At 42.7% G+C, this 20,590-nt stretch overlaps 1 protein-coding gene and 1 non-coding gene across 4 annotated transcripts in view; one reads left to right on the forward strand and one right to left on the reverse strand.

Annotated features, from left to right (window-relative positions):
• Positions 1 to 5,090: 5,090 nt before the first annotated feature.
• On the reverse strand, positions 5,091 to 5,162 carry Trnae-cuc. The gene has a single exon. It is a non-coding gene; the product is annotated as a tRNA-Glu (tRNA).
• Positions 5,163 to 11,699: 6,537 nt separating this feature from the next.
• Positions 11,700 to 20,590, forward strand: part of Ncoa7 (nuclear receptor coactivator 7) — a 150,503-nt gene continuing 141,612 nt past the window's right edge. For 2 of the 3 annotated variants that reach the window (XM_028868333.2, XM_028868336.2), the window contains exon 1: positions 12,505 to 12,810. The gene's annotated coding sequence lies outside the window, so the exon portion shown is untranslated. Of the gene's footprint in view, positions 12,146 to 12,504; positions 12,811 to 20,590 lie in introns of those variants that run through there. The other variant, XM_028868335.2, reaches the window with a different exon arrangement.

A 20,590-nucleotide genomic window follows, 5' to 3' on the forward strand; every position in this document is an offset into this window, starting at 1 on the left:
TCTTCTGGCTTGCATGGTCTAAGCAATGCAAGTCCGCTGGGGTTGGGGGCAGGGCCCAGCAGCCTTGGGGGTGATGAGGTGGGAGGGTGTGGCCTGTGGAGTGGGTCTTTGGGAACAGAATCTAGGGAGTGGTCAATTCAGCTGGCAGGCAGGTCACTCACCTCTTCTCCTGGTTGACATGACTGCTTTCAAAACCAGTTCTAACAACCTACTTCTTGGTTTAGTTAATTATTTATCTCATTCAGTGACACCATCCACATGCTAAACACTGTTCTAGATGCTAATGAAAATCCTTGCCTTTAACTGGCCCCCCACGGGCTGCTTTCAGGCATCCTTATGGTTTCAGGATGACTCAGCCCAAATTGCCACCCAGTAGAGTAGTAAGTACAACCTCGGCTGGATGACAATTCTGCGTTCAAAATAAAGTGGACAAGCACAGAAGAGTGTTTTCAGGTATACACAAATTCCTTTCTGCAGGCTAAGCACTTCCTGTTCCCTTACCTTTGCAGGGCCTCTTCACGTCTGGAGTATTTATGCAAACACTCCTCAGTGTTTCGCCACTCGTCCTAAACTCAGAGTCGAACACAGTATTCCATCTCTCCACAGCAGTACCTTCAAGCTGAGGGTGGGTATTATGACCCAGTGCTATGTTGAAATAACAGTATCCCTTAGGAAATTATTGACTGACAATAAAGATGATACTAAACAAAACAAACAAAGTCTCCTTTAGAAAGTACCTGGACAGCCCTGCTGGTGGTGGCACACATCTTTAATCCCAGCATTCAGGAGGCAGAGGCCGGTGGATCTCTGTGAGTTCAAGGCCAGCCTGATCTATAGAGTGAGTTCCAGGACAGGCTCCAAAGCTACACAGAGAAACCCTGACTCTCCAGCCCAAACCAAGCCTGCAAGGTAGCCTCTCCTGGCTGCATTCAATCTCTGAGCAAGTGTTTTCTCTCTTCAGGATGGAGGTCTTACATCAGTTCCAATCACCTCTGGATCTGTCATCATGTGTCAAAAATGTCAACCTATGTAGCAAACACTGTCACTTGGGTGACCATCCTCGGCTCACATATGAATACTATATGGCTTCCTTCTTTGGCTTCTTTCCAAATTTATAAGCCACCATCAAATTTTCTCCTCTGATTCCTATTCAACTGCAATTGTAGAGACAATCTTATTTATTTTTATGTACCTGTGCCACCACAGTGACTGCCATGGACTAGGGTATCCCTGTTTTATGAATGGCTGGACAAATGAACTAACGTACACACTGAAGTGTTTGTGAGACCACAAGCATCTCCACTGTACAGAAAGGACCTAGAAGCTCTGAAGAGTTGAGTCCTTTCCTCAGTCCACACAGCTAATATTGGCACAGTAAGGATGATTTCATTCTCTGGCTTCTCAACAAGGATGTTTTTGCACTTTTCAGACCTCTTTTGCTTTCCCATATTTGTTCATCCTCTGTCACGAGTTCATGGACAAATCTCTTGCCTCTTCCTCTCATTAGGCCTTCACTCTTAGAGTCGGTCATATAACAATGAGCTCCCAGACACCCTTACTGTTGCAACTCCTGACAGTATACTCGGCACCCAGCACCCAACATCTCACTCCCTGCCTTGCTTAATCACCTTCTTCTTCTCCTTAGCCTCTTCACAAGACTCTCATTCTACCACCACTTACCCCTTCTTTTTGTTTTAAAATGTTTTAACCTTTATTGTTATTTTTTTTTTGTCTGTGTATTTTGCCTTTGTGTGTGTCTTGTTATCTCATGCATGCCTGGTGCCCTGGAGGCCAGCAGAGGGTGTTGGATTTCCTGCGATTGGAGATACAGATGATTGTGAGCCACCATATGGGTTCTAGGAAGAGCAACCTGAGCTCTTAAGTAATGAGGCACCTCTCCAGCACCCGCCACTGTTTCTTAAGTCCCTTTATCTCTCTGACATCACTGTTGCTACGTCCTTTCCTAGTTATGCTGTTCTTATCGTTTTCTTAGTATACGCTCCTGTGTTTATTCCTTGATCATCTGTCTGTTTTGTGAATTCTCCTTTTGGGAGATTCCAAATCTACTCAAGCTTCTTCTAAGCATGGGGCTCCTCACTCCGGACCTTCAACTCTAATTTAACATTTCCTATCAATGTTTGGTTGTGTTGGCTCTGAGGGATGAAGCTGGACTCACCATCTCTGCCCACTGTCCTGCATTTCAGCCTCCTTATCACTTTGTGTGCCCCTTTGAATGTACTCATCAGGCAGAGCACACATCATGGGATCAGCAATGATTCTTCTACATTCTGGACCCTGTAGCTTCAGGGCCTATCAAATACCGAGTTCTCTTGCATTCCACTTGCAACTTTTAAGCAGGTCGTCAAGTCTTCCATAATCTGGTTGCATATTTCTGTCTGACCTCATCCTACACCATATCCCGGCATGTGTCCCTCATCACAGCCCAGCTGATGAAGCTGTCTTCATGGCAGATGCCAGCTGTGGTCACTGTGATAGTTAATTTTAAGTATCAACTGTATGGGATTAAGGACTCAATAAACGGTAATGATAAGGCACTATTGCCCCCACGCTGTTTGTTGGAGGGTCACGAGGCGGGCTTCCACAAGCAGGAACCTCCTGAGCATATGGACTGGCAAAGGCAGATTGTGGTGCCATCCAATCACTGAGGTCCTAGATGGAACAAAAAGTCAACCTCCTCTCTGTCCAAGAGTTGAGACACTCTCCTTTTCTTGTCACTAGACAGCTGAACTATGACTCCTGGGTCTGGGATTCCAAGATTTATAGCAGGTTCTCATGTCTTCAGCCATGGGCTAAGAATTATACTACCAGCTTCCTTGGTTGCACGGCTTTTAGTGTTGAAATGAGCCTGGCCATGGCTGTCCCAGGCTCTCCGGCTTTCTAGATGGCCTCTTGTGGCACTTTTCGGTATCCATAATCACAAAGTCAATTCCCACAATGGATCTCTTCTCTATGTGTCTACCTCTCCAGCTACCTATCTCTGATGATTCATTTAGATTGTCAGTGTATTTGGAGCAAGAAATGCCTAGGTTAGCAAAACAGAGATCTGAGTGTATCTGTTGTAGTGTTTCCAGAGATGATTAGATCATGGGGGCTTTGAACTACTCAGTGGAGTAATCCCTTCATGGTTTTCTAAAATGAATGCATTACTGGGAGATGGTGACATGTGGAATCAGTCCGTGCAGATGTGTTCTTAGAGGGCTGTACCTCCCATGAGCTGCTCCTCTGCTTCCTGGATAGCATGGTGTGAATTAACTTGCTCCACTGTACCCTCCTAGTCAGGACTGGCTGACCTCTCTGAAAACAGGAGCCAAAATAAATAATTCCTCCTTTTAAGTTCTCTTGGGTGTTTTGCTTACAGTAATGAGAAAGCCAATTAACACACTGCATTTTATCTATTATCTGTCTTCCTATCATCTATCTAGCTATCTATCTATCTGTCTGTCTGTCTGTCTATTGTCTATCTATCATCTTCTAGGGGTTCTTTCTCTCTGGAAAACCCTGTCACAATTATGCAGGATCCCCTTAAATAAAATGCCCATTCTCAGGCAACCTATATACTACCAGCCTTTCTGTTCACCTTGGAAACCAGCATTCAAATTCTTTTTTCATCCAGTGCCCATTTATTTTCTTTACCACATGATCATGGCTCTTTGAATAGCTTGATACCTCACAAATAACCAGTGTGTGGTGCCTATTATTTTGTTGGTGATGATAATTATGACAAATATACTTCTGCTGTTATTGCATGGTGAAGTGAAATTTTCTAAAAACAACAACAACAACAAAAAAAAAAAACCTACTAGTAATACTGGGTTCAGAGAAAGCCAGTGTGCTTCTGTTAGCAACCACTCAGTATTTTTCTCTTCCAAACCAGTCATAGTACAGCTAGAAGGAAGGCAAAACAGGTCATCTTAGTTGAAATCAAGCTTCCAAGTCTTGTTTTCCAAGTTTTTATGTCATTGTGAAAGGTCAGATTTAAACACAAAGTGGAAAAACAACAACAAAACAAAAAAACCTAAATCCCGACATCCCCAAAACAACAACAATGGATGGAATAGAATAAAATTTTAGAATTCAAAACAGTGAAGGTCTCTGTACGACCATTTGTATTCTCTTTGGGTCCAGCGTTTTCATAATTTCTTTTTGAGAAATCCCAAAGCTCCATTTGTTCTCAGTTATAAAAATTCTCATCCAAATCCCAATGTACAACTTACAGTATGTGATTGGCAGATGGAGGACTGGCATTCTGAATGTAAGAAACTTACCGCATTTGTGTGGTTTTCTTAGAAAGAAAAAACTTACGTAAAATAATTAAATGGGTTAGAATATATATATTAAACTATATACATATATATGTACATATAAAACTAAATGCCAGGCTGTGTTACATGACTTTAATCCCAGCACTTGGGAGGCAAAGGCAGGTGCGTCTCTTTGAAGTCAAGGACAGCCTGGTCTATATAATGAGTTCCAGGACAGCCAGAGCTATTTAGTGAGACCAAGTCTCGAAAACAAACAAACAAATAATAAATATAAAAAATAAAAATTTAAACTAAAAAAAGCAAATAATTCATCATTCACTTTTATCAAAAAGGCCTCTTTGAATTTATAAAGGAGAACAAGATAGGAACAGCTCCACTTTAAATAAATAATATATGCTCTCAATGTATAAATAGAAAGTGACTCAAAACGTGATGCAAAATAAGCATAAATCTCCCTGAAATGATACCCTTATTTTATCAGTGAAACACACCCAAGAGTAAATAAAGGCTTCCTAAAAATCTTGGCTTGTTTACACATCCGAATTATTCTCAGAGGCTGGAAATTGTATTCCTTAGATGAACAGATTTACAAACAAGTATATTTCAAGTCCTTTATAGTTAGGGAACTTTAATGCTTTTTAATTGTCAATCGTAAATAAATAGACGTATGATTTTTGAAATATAGCTTTAAAGACATTCGTAAAGCGAGTCTAATTTTTGTTGCCGACAATAAAGCAGCAATAAGAACCCGCTTGCAGTAATGCTTCTTGATCCACATAGAATCAAGTTGCTAGGAAAAAGGAAGTCTTCCCTGACCGGGAATCGAACCCGGGCCGCGGCGGTGAGAGCGCCGAATCCTAACCACTAGACCACCAGGGAACTTGAAGGGAAACCTTCTATTACTTTAATTGGTTCATATAGATGCTGAATATACTTCCAGGCTGTAGAGGGCACACTCGCCCTTAACTGTATGCATTTAGTTGCTGTAGGAATGAGCACCGGAAACCAGAGCAGTTTTTCAGCTTTCCGGCGGAGCTCGCTGCAGCTGCTAGGAGGGAAACAGCTGCTAAGGAGCCTGGAAATCTGATCTCCTTCTTCCTGTGGTGCAAAATTCTCGTCCTACCTACGTTCCATGGAAATATTTCTACGCCTAGGCTACTGTCAAACTTTTGTCGTCTGCTTCGCTCTTTTCTTAACCGTCGTAGACACTTTATTCAAACCAAATCTGACTCTATTTGTATCTGTCTTTTCTTTTTTTTCCTGTCACGTGAATATTAAGTGCCGTTAGTACCCAAGAAAGGCTAAGGATACATCGTCCAAGACCCCACAAAGACTGTAGCGTGTAAATGTCGGTTCCAAAGGGCGTATTGCACATGTAAATTAATATATATGTATGTATCACATGATTGTGACTTATTTGGCATATGTGATCAGGGTTAACGAAGCTTCGAGAGTTAGGGTGACAGGCCAGCTGTGAGTTACTCTCACATTCCTCAAATGACTCATATCTGGACAGTCGCTTCAATATACACTAATCACAGCCAGGAAATTGTAATTGCCAGAAGTGTTCAAGAGCCAGTCAGCCTTCATCCACAACGCCTCACGAAATGCGAGGCAAGAGTCATGTAAACTAAGAGCCCCCACTGTGCATCGAGGTGGAAAGAGGCAAGATAGGCAAGAATCCACGAAGAACCTTGCTCACCACACCCTCAGAAACCACTGTGGAGATTCAAGGGCCTTCCATCATGCAGAATCAGCTGAGCTGGGCTTGAATATTGCCGCTTTTTTTCTTTCTTTCTTTCTTTTTCTTTTCTTTTTTTTTTTTTTTTTGGAAATGTTTCAGATGATGGTGACTAAATCATTGATACAATCTAAAGTTATCTCAATACACAAACTGGAAAAATTAAAGGAAATGGCTAAGATTAATAAAATATTGCCAGAAGACATTTCTAAACTTTTTTTTTTAAGACAGGGTCTCACTGTTGTGGCCCTAGCTGGCCTCTAATTTACTGAGATCGGCTGGCCTCTGCTCCAGGGAGCTAGGATTAAAGGTCTGTGCTAACCCTTTATCGTATTTTATATAGAAAATACACTCCCCCTTTTCTTGGCTAAGAAATTTCAGTAGATCAAGATCTGCAGATAGCTTTATCTCTGTTTTAAGGGGTAACCTGTCGGAAGCAACTGAGCTTTGAATTTTGAGCAAAAACAGCAGATGCCAGTTTTAGAATTTTAGTTTAAATTCTAATAGGTTTAATCACAATGTTAAAAGGGAGGGCAGTGAAACCCATGCCCAAGTTCTACCTCCCAAATAACCCTCATTCCTTTTTCTCATTTGGAAGGCATTAGCAACTTCCCCTGAATAGTCCCAGAAACTATCTGTCCAATGAACAAATAGCTAGGGTTGGGTTTTGTCTTCTTGACACAATCTCACTATGTAGACCAAGCTGCCCTAGAACTGTCTATGTAGACCAAAGTGACCTTGAATTCACAGAGAGTCACCTGTTTTTGCCTCTCAAGTGCAGGAGTTAATAGCCCATGCCACCACACCTGGTTTTTATGGGTCTTTTTCTCCTGAGATTTTTGTTTTTAAAAATATCAAACCTACAGGAGGGGATATTGGATAATGAATGCACACAGTCCCTTCTTGTAAACCTGTGTTGTCTGTTCAGTGGCTTTCATGAGTGTCTCCAGTGCCTTGAAATGCAGCTACTACTAATTTAGATGTGCTTGAAGTATTGAATTCACATTGGGTTCTCTATCCTTCGTGTAAAGAAATAAAATATCAACACTTTTAAACATTGATCCTTTAAAAAATGGTAATATTGGTTCTATTGAGTGCCCAAAATATTGATATTTTTGTTTCGTTACTATTTTAATGAACTACATGAATATTTTAAGTTCTGTATATAGCTTATATGTTATCTTACAGTAATAACCTAGATTCACTAACTAGTAATATTTTTGCCGTGTTTACTTTTTTCTTGAGCCACTTGAGGTTATTGTAATGTCTAATACATATTTTATCATTTATCATCTCAAAAGAACCAGCAATATAATGATCACACTCAGGAAATTTGAATTCAATACTTATATGATCAATAATCAAAAGTTTCAATTTTCCTAATATATTTTCCTAATATATCTTTTATAGTTTTTTTTTTTTTAATTCAGGACCCAACTAAGTCTCATTTCTTCAATCTGCAAGTTTCAATTTTCTTTTAAGATTGATTTTTTTTTTAAAATAATGGAGGACAGTTATTTTGGAAAGTCTCTCAAACTAGGAATATCTTTTGGCGGGAAACCTATCATAAATGATACATTTTCTCCAGTACTTTTCATCAGAATGCGCCCAGTGCCAGCTCTTTTCATTACTGGCAATTTTGTGCATACCGACCCAATAACGCCTCCTCCATATATATCCCTAGAGCATGCCACCTGTACCACAAGTTTTATGTCAACCTGTGGAAACCTTAACTGAGAAAATACCTCCATCAGATCAGGTCATAGGCAAGCCTATAGGGCATTTTCTTAATTAGGGATTGATGTAAGAAGGCCCATCCCCCTGAGCTGGTAGTCCTGAGTTCTACAAGAAAGCAGGCTGAGCAATCAGTGAGGAGCAAGCCAAAATCAGCAGCTTGACCCAGCACCAGGATGGATTCTGCATCAGTTCCCACCTCCAGGCTATTTAAGTTCCTGCCTTGACTTCCTTCAGTGATGGACTATGATGTGGAAGTATAAGCCAAATAAACCATTTCCTCCCCAACTTGCTTTTGGTTATGGTGTTTCATCATAGCAGTAGTAACCCTAACTAGGACATCACCTTACCAGACTCAGGTCCTTGGGAAGAGCAGGAAGTGCTCTTAACTGCGGAGCCATCAATCCAGTCACGGATTGCAAATGTAACAGTTTAACTTGAGGTGGCAGTTGAAGCAACCAAGAAATTACAGCATAGCAAAGAAATGTATCACACACTTTATTACATTTATTTAATAGATTCACATCTATCTTTCATAATGTATACATATAGGTAAGACTATAAAATGATGCCGGGCGGTGGTGGCGCACGCCTTTAATCCCAGCACTTGGGAGGCAGAGCCAGGCGGATCTCCGTGAGTTCGAGGCCAGCCTGGGCTACCAAGTGAGTTCCAGGAAAAGGCCCAAAGTTACACAGAGAAACCCTGTCTCGAAACCCCCCCCCCCAAAAAAAAAAAGTCGGGGGAAAAAAAGACTATAAAATGATACAGATTCCTGAAAAATAGTTCTTTTCATTTTTTTTTTTCCAACTTGGTAGCCCAGGCTGGCATTGAACTCACAGAGATCTGCCAGGCTCTGCCTCCCGAGTGCTGGGATTAAAGGTGTGTGCCACCACCGTCCGGTGTGGTAGTTTCTTATAAAGTTGAGTATGCAGTAACCATAAAACCAAGCATATGGACCCTTGCCATCTTAATGCTCAGGTTCCCCTGTGCTGGGCTTACAGGTGTATGGCGCCACATCTGACTTCTTTCATGTTTTCTCAAAGTCAAGATGGTATCTTAGTGACCCGATAGAGTCTATTGGGTAGACTAATGACCCCAGCTTGTGAAAATGGGCTCCTGCCTTCAACCCTGCTAATTAGGATCTCTTTAACCTCTTTAGATGTAGAGGACCACCTACAGACGTCCACAGTTGTTATTGGTGTCCCTCACAGCCTGTGTCAACCAGCCCAAGTGCAGGGTGAGAGAGCATGTGAGCATGTATTTCTCTCTGAGCTAGACATAGAAAAATAGTTCTAAATACTATCACTACAAGAGGGAACTTGCTTGGTGGCCGTAGCCTCAACTTTTCATCCAGTGCACGAGTTACAACTCAAACATCTTGGCCCGGAAATATATATCTGTGACAATATTTCAGTGAGCCTAACTGAGCCTAAGTCATTTCTTATTCGTGTGTGTGTGTGTGTGTGTGTGTGTGTGTGTGTGTGTGTGTGTGTGTGTGTGTGTGTAGGGCAGAGCAAGTCAAATGACTCGCTCTCCGCTTCTCCCTTTTAGGCTCAAAGAGCTCCCTGCCTCTCTAATTTACACAAAAGTCTCCATATATAAAAATGATTTGTCACAAAAAAAGGACATGACAAATGTGCTTAAACTACCCCACCATCACTTCTCCCCTTTATTAGAGAAAGAAGAGGCAGTCTTCATATTTATCACAGGCCCTCAGCCCCAAACCGTTCATCACTTACCAATCACTTGCAACTAACCAGGTGCAAGGAGAGGTGCTATGGAGACCATTTCATTTTCATTAATAAATTAAATTTTACAAATGAATTAATTTTATTAATTAGAGATAGGATTTTATCACATATGGCAGGCTGGCCTGGAGCTAACAATCCTCCTGTCTACCCCCCCCCCCAAATTCTGGGATTATAGAAATGGGCCACAAGTGTCCAGTTCGGGGATACTGTTTATGAAAAGAAAACTTTGATTATACTAACACATGCTACTAGAGTAATAGCTGACTCCTATTGATTACACATCCAACACTGCACATACCCTCCATGAATGATCTCATTCCCGATATCTACCCTATGAAGTTGGTGCTGCGACCATTCCCGCTTCGAAGATAAAAGCATCAGAAAGGTAGTAATTTATCCAAGCCCAGCACATGTTGGAGCTGTAGTCCAAAGGCAAACCATGAATTCTTCAGGATTATCATGTTTATATATATATATATATATATATATATATATATATATATATATATATATATATATTCAAATGGTATTTGATCGAGGTGTACTCATATTAACCAAATTCTTTTGTGTGACTCCTCTCTACCCATTGAAAGTTGACAAGGATTCCAGAAGAATTTCCTATAATAAGGAAATGCTACGGCCTGTGCTATTCAAAAGGCAACCACAAGCTTTAGTTGACTCCTTAGAACTTGAAGCACGACTAATAGACTGAACAATCATAACTTAACTGTGTTTGATTAAATTTAAATGACCACATGGGGCTACCGGGTACTGTAGTGGATAACAGGGATAAAGAGGATGTTAATTTTGTTTCTCTGTGAAGACTCAGATGAATCAGTCAATACTTGGTAATGAAAAAGGATGAGTGAACAATCTTTAAATTAGAAGCACTCCCGAACCATGAAAGCTCAACTCCTTACTCTATTCAGACATTCACTGTAGTGACAAGCTATAATTAGCATGTGATAACATCATATAGTCCCAGGGGAGCTAATGAAGATAGTGACATTATTTGCCATGCTTTTGAAAGGCTGAGGAACACTTCTTCAGCAATAGTCACCATTTTAAACACACACACACACCCAGTTATACTATTGCCTAAGAGAAAGGAAATCAGGGTTCATAGATACAAAGGGGTGCTGTTGGGGTGGAGCGGGGGCACAGTAACTGCAGCTCAGTAAACATTTTCTGCAGAAACTACACTCAAGGTTTAGATACTTTGTTAAGCAAACTGCAAAGTACTTGTTCCAAGTGATTTCACGTTGTTTCTCATAACATCACTATGTATCCCTACAATCAGGTCATTCTGAATTGGGGCAAAATAGCAGGACTATTATATCTATCACTTATATGGGGCTTTAGAATCATCAGCCCTTCTCAGAACAGGGTTGAGTCATGTGCCTCCCTTCCTACCCAGGACAATACACCGCAGACACTGGACTGTTCCACCCTGACCTTCAAGAAGCTAACGCTCCCTCCCAAAGATCTCAGCTATCTTATCACAACTTGGACTTGACATGGTGTTTTTCCTTTCTTTTCAAACTTTTATTTTACTTTTTCAAAGAGAAATATACCTTAGGTTAGTAGTTGAGGTTGGCCTTGCATTCTTTATCTTCCTAACTGAGTCCCCCAAGAGCTGGGATTACAGGACTATGCCACTATGACGTGTGTGTGTGTTCTCATTTTTTTTAATTAAGCTTAGATTTCAAAATCATAAAAGCACGTATCAAAGAATTGTAAGACCACCACCAAACTTCTGGAGAGTTCAAGACATGTTTTTCTTTTGACCCAAATAGAACTATCTCTTTATATTTTAGGAACCCGTTTTCTTCCTTAGCTAAATGCTAAGTTATTTACCAAGAAGGTGTCTAAAGAAAAAGGAGAGGTCTCTCCTACTCAGACTATAAAGATGTAAACACACGTCATAATCTACTGATGGTCAGTGCAAACCAAGAGACAATTCTATATTTACCAGACCATATAACATCACCTGCAGCTAAAATCCCCAAGTCACTACTGTTCAGTACTCTCCTCAGCCCTCCAAGACTGGTAATACCAAGCAGCAGCGGCAACCTGGGGAGCCGCTATGTACTGTATGTGTGGATGGCTTCGGATACACCAGTCTTATCAGACCAGCTGCAGGCTGTTGATTTTTTTTTTTTTTTCCTTTTTCCTGTATTTAAGAGTATTCTTCACGGCCAGATCCTCGGAGTCATCTTGCAGTGCTCGTCACGAGTCAGTAAAGGGAGCGGCATCCAATACCGGGGGGAAGCTCATAAACACAGGCCCCGGGGCTGATGCAAAAGCCTTCCTACTGAGCTTCCCTCCAGTCTAGGTGAAGAGCCGCTGGACCGCCCAATTGCTACATTGCTTAGGCTATGATTGCAATTCCGCAGCTTACAGGATGTTGAACCGGGAACGGGAGAGGGAGGAGATGGTGGGCCCCGTTGCCAAAGGCAATCCCGGAAAAGACAGAAGGATGAATTTAGGGTGGCCCGTGGTCCTAGAGCTGGAAGGGAAAGTAAAGGGACTTTAAGACTCCAGCAGACGCTCTAACTCCAGCTGTGCCCCTAAGCTTTACTTCCCTCCAAGATCCAGACCGTAGCCAGCTAGAGGGGATGCGAACAGAAGCCAGGTAAGCAGACCGTTCCCGGTCCACAGATAGCCTGAGTTGTCGCCCGGGGCAGCGTCACAAAGGGCTGAGGCCTGGGAAGGCCGCGCGCGCAGCTCTCCGGGGCGGAGCCGCTGGGACCCGGTGTTGGGGGACCCGTGTCACCCCCAAGCTGTCCAGCCAGCGGCTCCGAGGTCGCACCCGGCAGGCACGATGCCGCGGCTGCAACCCGAACCGCTAAGCCAGGCCGCCGGGCTCTCGGGCCCCCGCCGCAGCGGACGAGCGCAGCGCGCTCCCTGGCTCGGGCGGAGCTAGAGGCGGGCGCCGGGCGGGAGTCGCGCCACCGCAGCTCCCCGCCTTCCGCCCGGAGCGCGGCGGGTGCCCTGACCGTGGGCGCCGCTGCAGGCACCTGGGCGAGGCCTCGAGCATCCCGGCGGCGGCTGCTGGGGCAGATCTGGACTTGGGGACCCCGCAGGAGCGCACCCCTCCGCCCCCCGGCTCCGGCCGCCGCTTCCCGACGCTCCTCCTCGACGCGCGGTCCTTCCCCCACCCCCACCCTCGTGCCCTCCCTCCTCCCACCCCGGAGGATGCGCTCCCCCGCGCCCAGCGGCAGAGGCCACCGCTCCCAGAAATGCGTGCGCCCGAGCCACTTCGCCCCGACCCGCGGAGTCCGCGCCCCCGCCCAGTAGGTAGGTGGCCGAGGCGGGGCCCGGCTTTGGAGGCCACCCGCTGCTGATGCTGCGGCCAGGGAGAAGCGGGGACGCGGCCGGCAGCGGCCAAACTTGCCTCCTTCTTGGGCTGCCAGCGCTCCGAGGTGTGCTAATGGCGTTGGGCGCAGCCCCCGGGGGACCTGAGACGCTCTGCTGGAACGTTCGAGGCCGAGCTGGGGCGCAGGGGCGCTGGACCCTTCCCGCCAACATTCTGGGGGGACCCTCGGGTTGGTGGGTGGGGGTGCTTGGAAGGACAGGTTGGCGCGGGGCTTCTTCGGGGAGGAGACCGTTGCCTTTTGCACTAGCTCAAGTAGACGATGTCATTGCATTTTCAAAAAAGCAAGATCAGCAAGCGCGTCCTTCCCATCTCTTTAAGCTAAAATGTAGATGAGGAACGGTGTTGTTTTAGAGGTATTTAGGAGGGGTTGTGGATATTTGTGTGCTTTACGCCTGGCCGAGTGGTATATAAAATCAGTGGTGCAAACACTTTATTTTGGGTGCCAGTGTAAGGCAAGTCCTTGTAGAAGTCAGATTACTCGGGTGATGGATGAGACCGGCGTGTTCTCTTAGGATAAACCAGAGGGGAACTGATGGATCTGAGAGCTAGCTGCAAGTTTGATACAGGTGTCGGGAGTTGAGACTCTGAAAAGATGCGCTTGTCAACCAGCAGAGGCAGTCTTGTCTCCCTATCTCCAGCCTCACTCACTACCTCCGAGCTGACCTTTGCCTTTTCGAGAAACAGGTTAAGGTTGAGGTTTTTTTTTGTTTGTTTGTTTGTTTTTTTTAAGCAAGATTGTTTCCTCTCAGGCTGCATTTTTTTTTTCATTTTACACTAAACATTAAGGTTTAGAATTTTGAAAAAATGAATCATTGTAAACTCCAGTTTTATAGGCACAATTTCGGATTAGAGATTTTGGCGAACTGAATGAAAATAAATACCAAGGAGATAGAATACCCCCCCCCCGTTCTATAATTATCCTCCTTCGGATGCCTTATAGCTGTTTGTTGGTTATTTGTTGAATGAATGAAATTGCATTTCAATATATATATATTTATAATCCCAACCATTTAAAATGATAGTATGTTTTGTTTTGTTGCTAGTGCAATTAACTGTATTTTTAAAAATCGCTTCTTTCTATAGACAGGCAGACTTGGTTATTTTTTAATTGACATTTGTGGCCCCAGCAGCGAGGAAGGCAGTCGTTCCCTGTTTAGGTTCACATCGTGCCCATTCTCCAGCATTATAGCAATCGATTCCCTTTCAATTCTACTTTCAAAAACAATTTAGAAAGCAGAATTCATGTTTGAAGAAAATTCTTAAGTTATTCCAGAAGGAGCAGTGATCTGGTTAATAAGTAACAACTTGTTTTAAGGTTGGGCTGTGGTTTATTTTTAATATGTTTTTATTAAAACTTAAGTGAAAACAAAACATTTAAGAGTCTATAACTGCAAAGTGACCTCACAGATATTAAACAGATGCAGATTCAATTTTTTTTTTCTTGTGGTGCTAGGGACCAGATCCAAGATCAGGCCCAAGGCTTCCAGTGTTAGCTTGGTCATGTTTCAGCTACATCCTCAGCCATAAAAACAATATTTTAGATATTTTCCTCTATAAAATGAGATATTTGGAAGGTCCAGTGGCTTTTCTGCTTCCAAATGTTATTTTAGGAGAAAAAGAGAAAAAATATCAGAAAAGACCAAGCTAGACACAAGGACCACGCCATCACCCTCTGTTGGCTTTACTTTTACACTATGAAAGTTTTGATATATCTTTCTTTTCCTGTCCCATAAGCCTAGTGAGTCATTATTAACGTCTTTTCATTCTCTCCTCAGCACATTTATCTGACAGGGAATACCTTCTAATCTTCATGCATCTTCTTCTCCTTCCTCACTACCCAGAAAATTACCCAGAATCCTCATTTTCACACACTATGGTAAAGCATAATCTGTTGCTGTTTCTTCTCTAACCTAGTTGGAATGTTTCAAATGGGTGAAGGAAAACTTTTAGATATAAGGTAGGAAGACTGGGGGAAGCGTGGGACAAGAACTTATGAATAAATCAAGTTGTTATAATTGGTGAAAACAAAGCAGGCTCCCATACCCGATGAAGATATAGCTATTTTCGAGACTTATTTATAATCAAGGGTATTGAGCAAATCATTTGCATTTTTCTCCCCTGCTCACTTTTTAAAAGAGCCTGTGGTTTACAGTACACCTTTTTGCTTCTTTAAAAATCATTTTTTTTATATGTGTATGGGGTGTGTCTTGCCTTGAAGATGTTTGTGCACCTTGTGCATGCAGTACCTATAGAGGGCAGAAGAGGGCATCAGATCTCCCGAGACTGGAGTTAGCGTGGTGAGCCACCGTTTGGAATCAAACTCAGGTCCTCTGCCAGTGCTCTTAACCACTGAGTGCCCCGCCCCCACACATACATCTTACTTTTTAACTTCTGGACAGTTATTTTATTCATTTAGCAAGTAGAACTTGGACATTTTCACAATGTGCTCTATCTTTATGCTCTGAAGTAGTCGACCAAATAAGAGCCTTTTCCTCATTGTAGAAGGAATCTTCATTTCTCTTGTGTTCTACATCCAAATGTAATACCTCTAAGATGTGATGACTCGCGTGTTGGGGCTTGCCTCAAGAGCCAGCTGCAGGGCTGGAGAGATGGCTTAGAGGTTAAGAGCACTGCTTGCTCTTCCAAAGGTCCTGAGTTCAATTCCCAGCAACCACATGGTGGCTCACAACCATCTGTAATGAGATTTGGTGCCCTCTTCTGGCCTGTGGGGATACGTACAGACAGAACAATGTATACATAATAAATAAATCTTTAAAAAAAAAAAAAAAAAGAGCCAGCTGCAACCCTGGGTCCCGTGCACTGTAGCCATGGAATTCTAAGCCCGGATGATTGCATTTTATCCTTGTGTATCTTTCTCTTGCTGTCATTTTATATGTTTGTCTGTATGTTTGTTTTGAGTTCTTTCAAGACAGGGTTTCTCTGTGTAGCAGCCCTGGCTGTCCTGGAACTCTCTTTGTAGACCAGGCTGGCCTCGAACTCACAGAGATCCTTCTGCCTCGGCCTCCCAAGTGCTGGGATTAAAGGTGTGTGTCACTACACCAGGCTCCTGCTGGCCTTTTTGAAACCTGTCTGTTCTTTGTTAAATGTGTACTTTTTAAATCTCATTCCTAATTTTCTTTTTAAATTAGGCAGAATTCTCTCAATTCACATACAATACAATCAAAATTGTGGGAATTAGCATTATGGGAAAAATACACAGAAGTAAATTTTGTAATCGTCAATGTCAAATGCAGGAGATGTATGGCTGAAGAAAAATAATTGTGCTTGTCTCCTTCACTAGGTGCATGAAATGAATTTGTTCCTACACTCACAAGAGAATATGGATTGTCTTTAAATTTGATAAGATTGGCCAGGTGGCGATGATGGCACACGCCTTTAATCCCAGCTTTCGGGAGGCAGAGGTTCAAGACCAGCTTAGTCTACAGAGCTAGTTCTAGAACAGCCAGGGCTACACAGAGAAACCCTGTCATGAAACCCCCCCCTCCAAATTTTTTATAAGATTAATTGATAAAAACTGTTTCTAGATGTTCAGTGGAACAAAGGCCTTGCCATCTACCACCTTAATCTCGTCTAGACCAGGGGTCTAAGGGGAGCTTTCCAAACTGAGTGACTTGGTTTCCCTCTTCAGCATGCTTGACACCACCACCCCCACCCCACCCCCACGCCCCACCCCCGCCTCCCTTGTGTGCACTGTGAAGGATTCATGCAGCGGACCATGGAGAAGAAACTACTGTTAGATCACTTCATAGATTTGATTAGGGGAAAATTCCATTGAGCCCTAGGTGCCAGAGCCAAGCCATGCCTCCTCCCCTGAACAATTACTATGTGTGACTTTATTTCCATTTTGCTAGATAGATGTTTCCCTTTATGCTTTGGTGACTAGGAATTCAAGAGTGAGATTTGCAGCTCAAATCTAATAACCATGTGAAAAAAATGTATTATTAGCATTATTGTTCTAATCCCCCCTCATGTCTTTTGGCTGTTCTATCCTGTTTCTCTTGATTCTGATTGTTATCTAATTTTAATTCTCATATTTTATTGAATTACATTATTTCAGATGACTCATCCTTAATGGAATAAGAAAAAATACAAAGCATTAAACCAAATAAATGAAGGAATAGCATAGCTGATCTCTGGACACATGGTGTTTCTGATGAACACATTGCAAATTGGTTACATTGAATGAGTTTTGAGCAAGTATTCAAATTTTGATACACTGGTGCTTGTGAATACAGTCAAATGCGAAACAGTATCATGCGGTTTTATAAAACTAAATTGCAATGTTAAATTCTACTTACTTTTGAACTGTTGAATGAATGAACATCCCTAGCTATTTGGAGTTGGTGAAACCTTTCGACTTAGTTCACTTATATCTGGACAATCTGCCTCCTAGCATGCATTACGTCAAAGAAAAGGTTGTATGTTGTTTTTCAAAACTCATTTTTAGCCAAAGGGTAAATCCAAGCTAGCTCAGCAATCACTGTGCTGGCCAATCTCACCTCTGTGTCCACAGACCGTGTGACTTAGCCTTGTTCGAATAAATCACAATACTCATTCTTCTGAGAGTCTCTTTCATTTGCCATGATATTTTCCCAAGCTAATTGGCCAGACTCTGTCCATTGTGTAGCTATGACAGGTAACTTACAGGGGTTGAATTTTGCCAGGTAAGTAGTTATTTGCCACTGTGTGATACTGTGTTTGATATGCTGGCCTCTCAGGCTCACATAGGAATTACCCCCTCCTCTGTGAGTAGTCATCACTGGAAACCTGGACTCTGGCTGAAAAACAGTCTTAATTCAAGTGCAACTTGACACGTAGCCAGAAGTTAGAGGAAGGTATTCGAATAGAGGCATCTCATTTAATTACCTCCAATTCTTTTTAAAAGTAGTTTTTGGACTAAATAATAGCTTGCAAGGTGTACCCTGAAAGTTTCCCCTCATCCCCAGACTCTTCTTTCCTATCCATGGGTAGCCAGATTGTAGTTGAAAACCCTGCAGGGAGATTTTTTTTTTTTATATGAAAATGTGAACAGAAAGCCTACTCATTTGTCTCTACTGTTTTTCTAACATAGCCTGTCCCACCACCTGGCCTGGCACCTCGGGTGCTCGGGACCTAGAGTCTACACCCTGTAGTTCCACTAGCCTTACTGCCGAAGTTCCCTCTTCAGACTTTGTACACGGTCCCTGCAGTGCATACATCTTAACTTGTTCTCTGGGGTTCTGAGGACTTCATCTCCGGTCCCTTACCCCTTGATACTATTTGACCCACAGCTGTTATTAGACAAGCCCCCTTCCAGACTAAAATTCAGTGGGTCATCGTGTACCACAAACCCTGTTTGATTTGTTTATTAGCCCCAAGTTATGAATGTTATTTCAGTGAAGTAAAACTGGTGGTCACTTCATGTGCAAGCACACTTCTCCTTGCTGTCCCTTCTCCTTAGAATACACTGGTCTCTTAGCTGCTTCTGGTGGTACACGTCTCTAACCCCAGCACTCAGGAGGCAGAGGCAGGTAGGTGGATCTCTTGTGAGTTAGAGGCCAGCCTGGTCTGTGTAGTGAGTTCCAGAACAACCAGAACTACCTTGTGAGATCATGACAAGACAAAAATGACTACCAACAACAAAACCCCACCAATCTCCATGTGTGTTAGCAAGCCACACAGTTGAGATGTGGCCTCCAGAGGCCTTTCTTAGTTGAGATTCTGAAAACACATGGAGCTGTGATGGCCCACACAGGGCTTCGGTCCTGGGAATGAGCAGACTAGTTATTTCTCATAAGTAGTAAAACTGCCCTTCTTTTCAAAGTGAGCTGGTTTTGATTAACAAGTGGGACTGATCAGCCACACAAAACAAAATTGAATCATTAACTATCCATCCCTTTGCCTTCCCATCCCACCCCAACTCCATCTAATACATGGAGTTGCCCTTATCATTTCTAGTAATCCTGGTTTAATAACTCGTCACCAAATATTGTGTCCATGCTCTTGCAAAATAACTTTTGTATTCACTATGATCCTTGTTTGGGAGAGTCTCTTGCGTGCCTTCAATGCTAGGCTTTTCTCTGTGATTGGTACTTAAAGGAGCTAGCATTCCAAAGGGTGTCATGAAATTTGGGGCTCTCACAAGAAGAGAGGCACCCCTTAAAAGTTGAAAGCATTCAACATTGCCATCAAAAGATGACATGAGCTATCCAGAAAAAGCCCATCCTGAAAAATTACTTATTATGTGAGTGAGACATGTTAAACTTCAACCCAGAGGGTATGCCAGGCACTCGATTTATGACAAACTGCCTTGTATGGAGCAATGACTTTCATGACCTATTAACAACAGTCTTTAACAGAGTTTCGCCCTGCTTGTGTGAAATTTCTGGCCGGTAGATTATTATCGCAAACAAATTCCCTTGCCTTGTAGCTCAGGAAGAATGCAGGAGAGTTCTGCAGGTGCTGTTCTCTCCAGATCTTTGTTTCCTTCTCTAATTCTGACCTCACCTTGCAAACATCAGAATTATAGATTTTGCTTTCCCAAACATGTTGATAGAAGGAACTGAGAGGAGAAGGTTCCAAGCACCAGACAACTATTCTAGAGTATTATGCAACCTCTACTGGGTGGTGGAAATCGCAGTTCAGAGTATTCCTCTATCTGTTGGGAGGGCCTGCTTAGGTCTATGTTTTTAAATATTTACAACTGAGCTGTGATGATTTCCCTAAGGACTGCCCATCTATTAAGTCCCACTGAAAGAGCTAGCTAGCAACAGTCTTTGATGTTTTGAGTCATATTCCAAAATGTTTTCAATTTACTATTCCTTAACTTAAAAAAAAAATTCTAGTTAGGAAGAGAAATGGAAAATTCACAAAATAGGAACTTAAAATAGCTGAGCTGCGAACAAGCATCGGCTTGATGGCATCAAAGAGATGGAGTTTATTGTAGCAGATTATAAAAGTCACGAACAAGGCTGACGAAGAAGGAATTGTTTCATATCAAGGTTAGAGGGCATGTTGCTACCCATTAGGTGGAAGACAAGAAGGCATGTTGCTACCCATTAGGTGGAAGATGGTCTAGTCCTAGAATTCCTCAGACCCAGTGATTCCGAGTATACACTAAGGTAATGAGGCGAGTGACATGGTAGACGGCTAAGAACAGGATGCTACAGCAGGTGACTTACAGGGTCATCCTGTTTGTCGCCGCCCATGTGAACTTAGGCAGTTAATTTCTCAACTCTCATCTGTCAGATGAGGATAATAATAGCACCTAACCTCCTACATCACTCCGAACATCAGATAATTTATATAAAGTGCTTGGAAACTTGCCTGGTGCAAAGTAAGCAGTTCTGTTAGCTGTCGTCGCGAGTATTATGAGAATCTGAGTAAATTCCAACAGTGAAACCATTTAAAAAACGACAGTGCGTGTATACTTAGTCATTAAAATAATGGGTTTAAAGGATATCTAACCACTTGGGAGACATTCATAATAAGTGCGCTAAATATCAGATTGTGTGTTCAGTGGTGAATCCAGTTTCTCTGGGAGGCATGCTTGAGTTGTCCAGAGCAGGGACCCTAATTTGATTTTAAGGTATGTTTACATAGAAGGAAGGCCAAAATCGTGATTAAAATATTAAAACTTTTCTCCATTTGATGAGAGCATGGGTGATTTCTATTTTCTTTGCCCCACATTTTACCTGTTCA

The sequence above is a fragment of the Peromyscus leucopus genome, chromosome 8a (assembly GCF_004664715.2).
Source record: "Peromyscus leucopus breed LL Stock chromosome 8a, UCI_PerLeu_2.1, whole genome shotgun sequence".
Lineage (NCBI taxonomy): Eukaryota > Metazoa > Chordata > Mammalia > Rodentia > Cricetidae > Peromyscus > Peromyscus leucopus.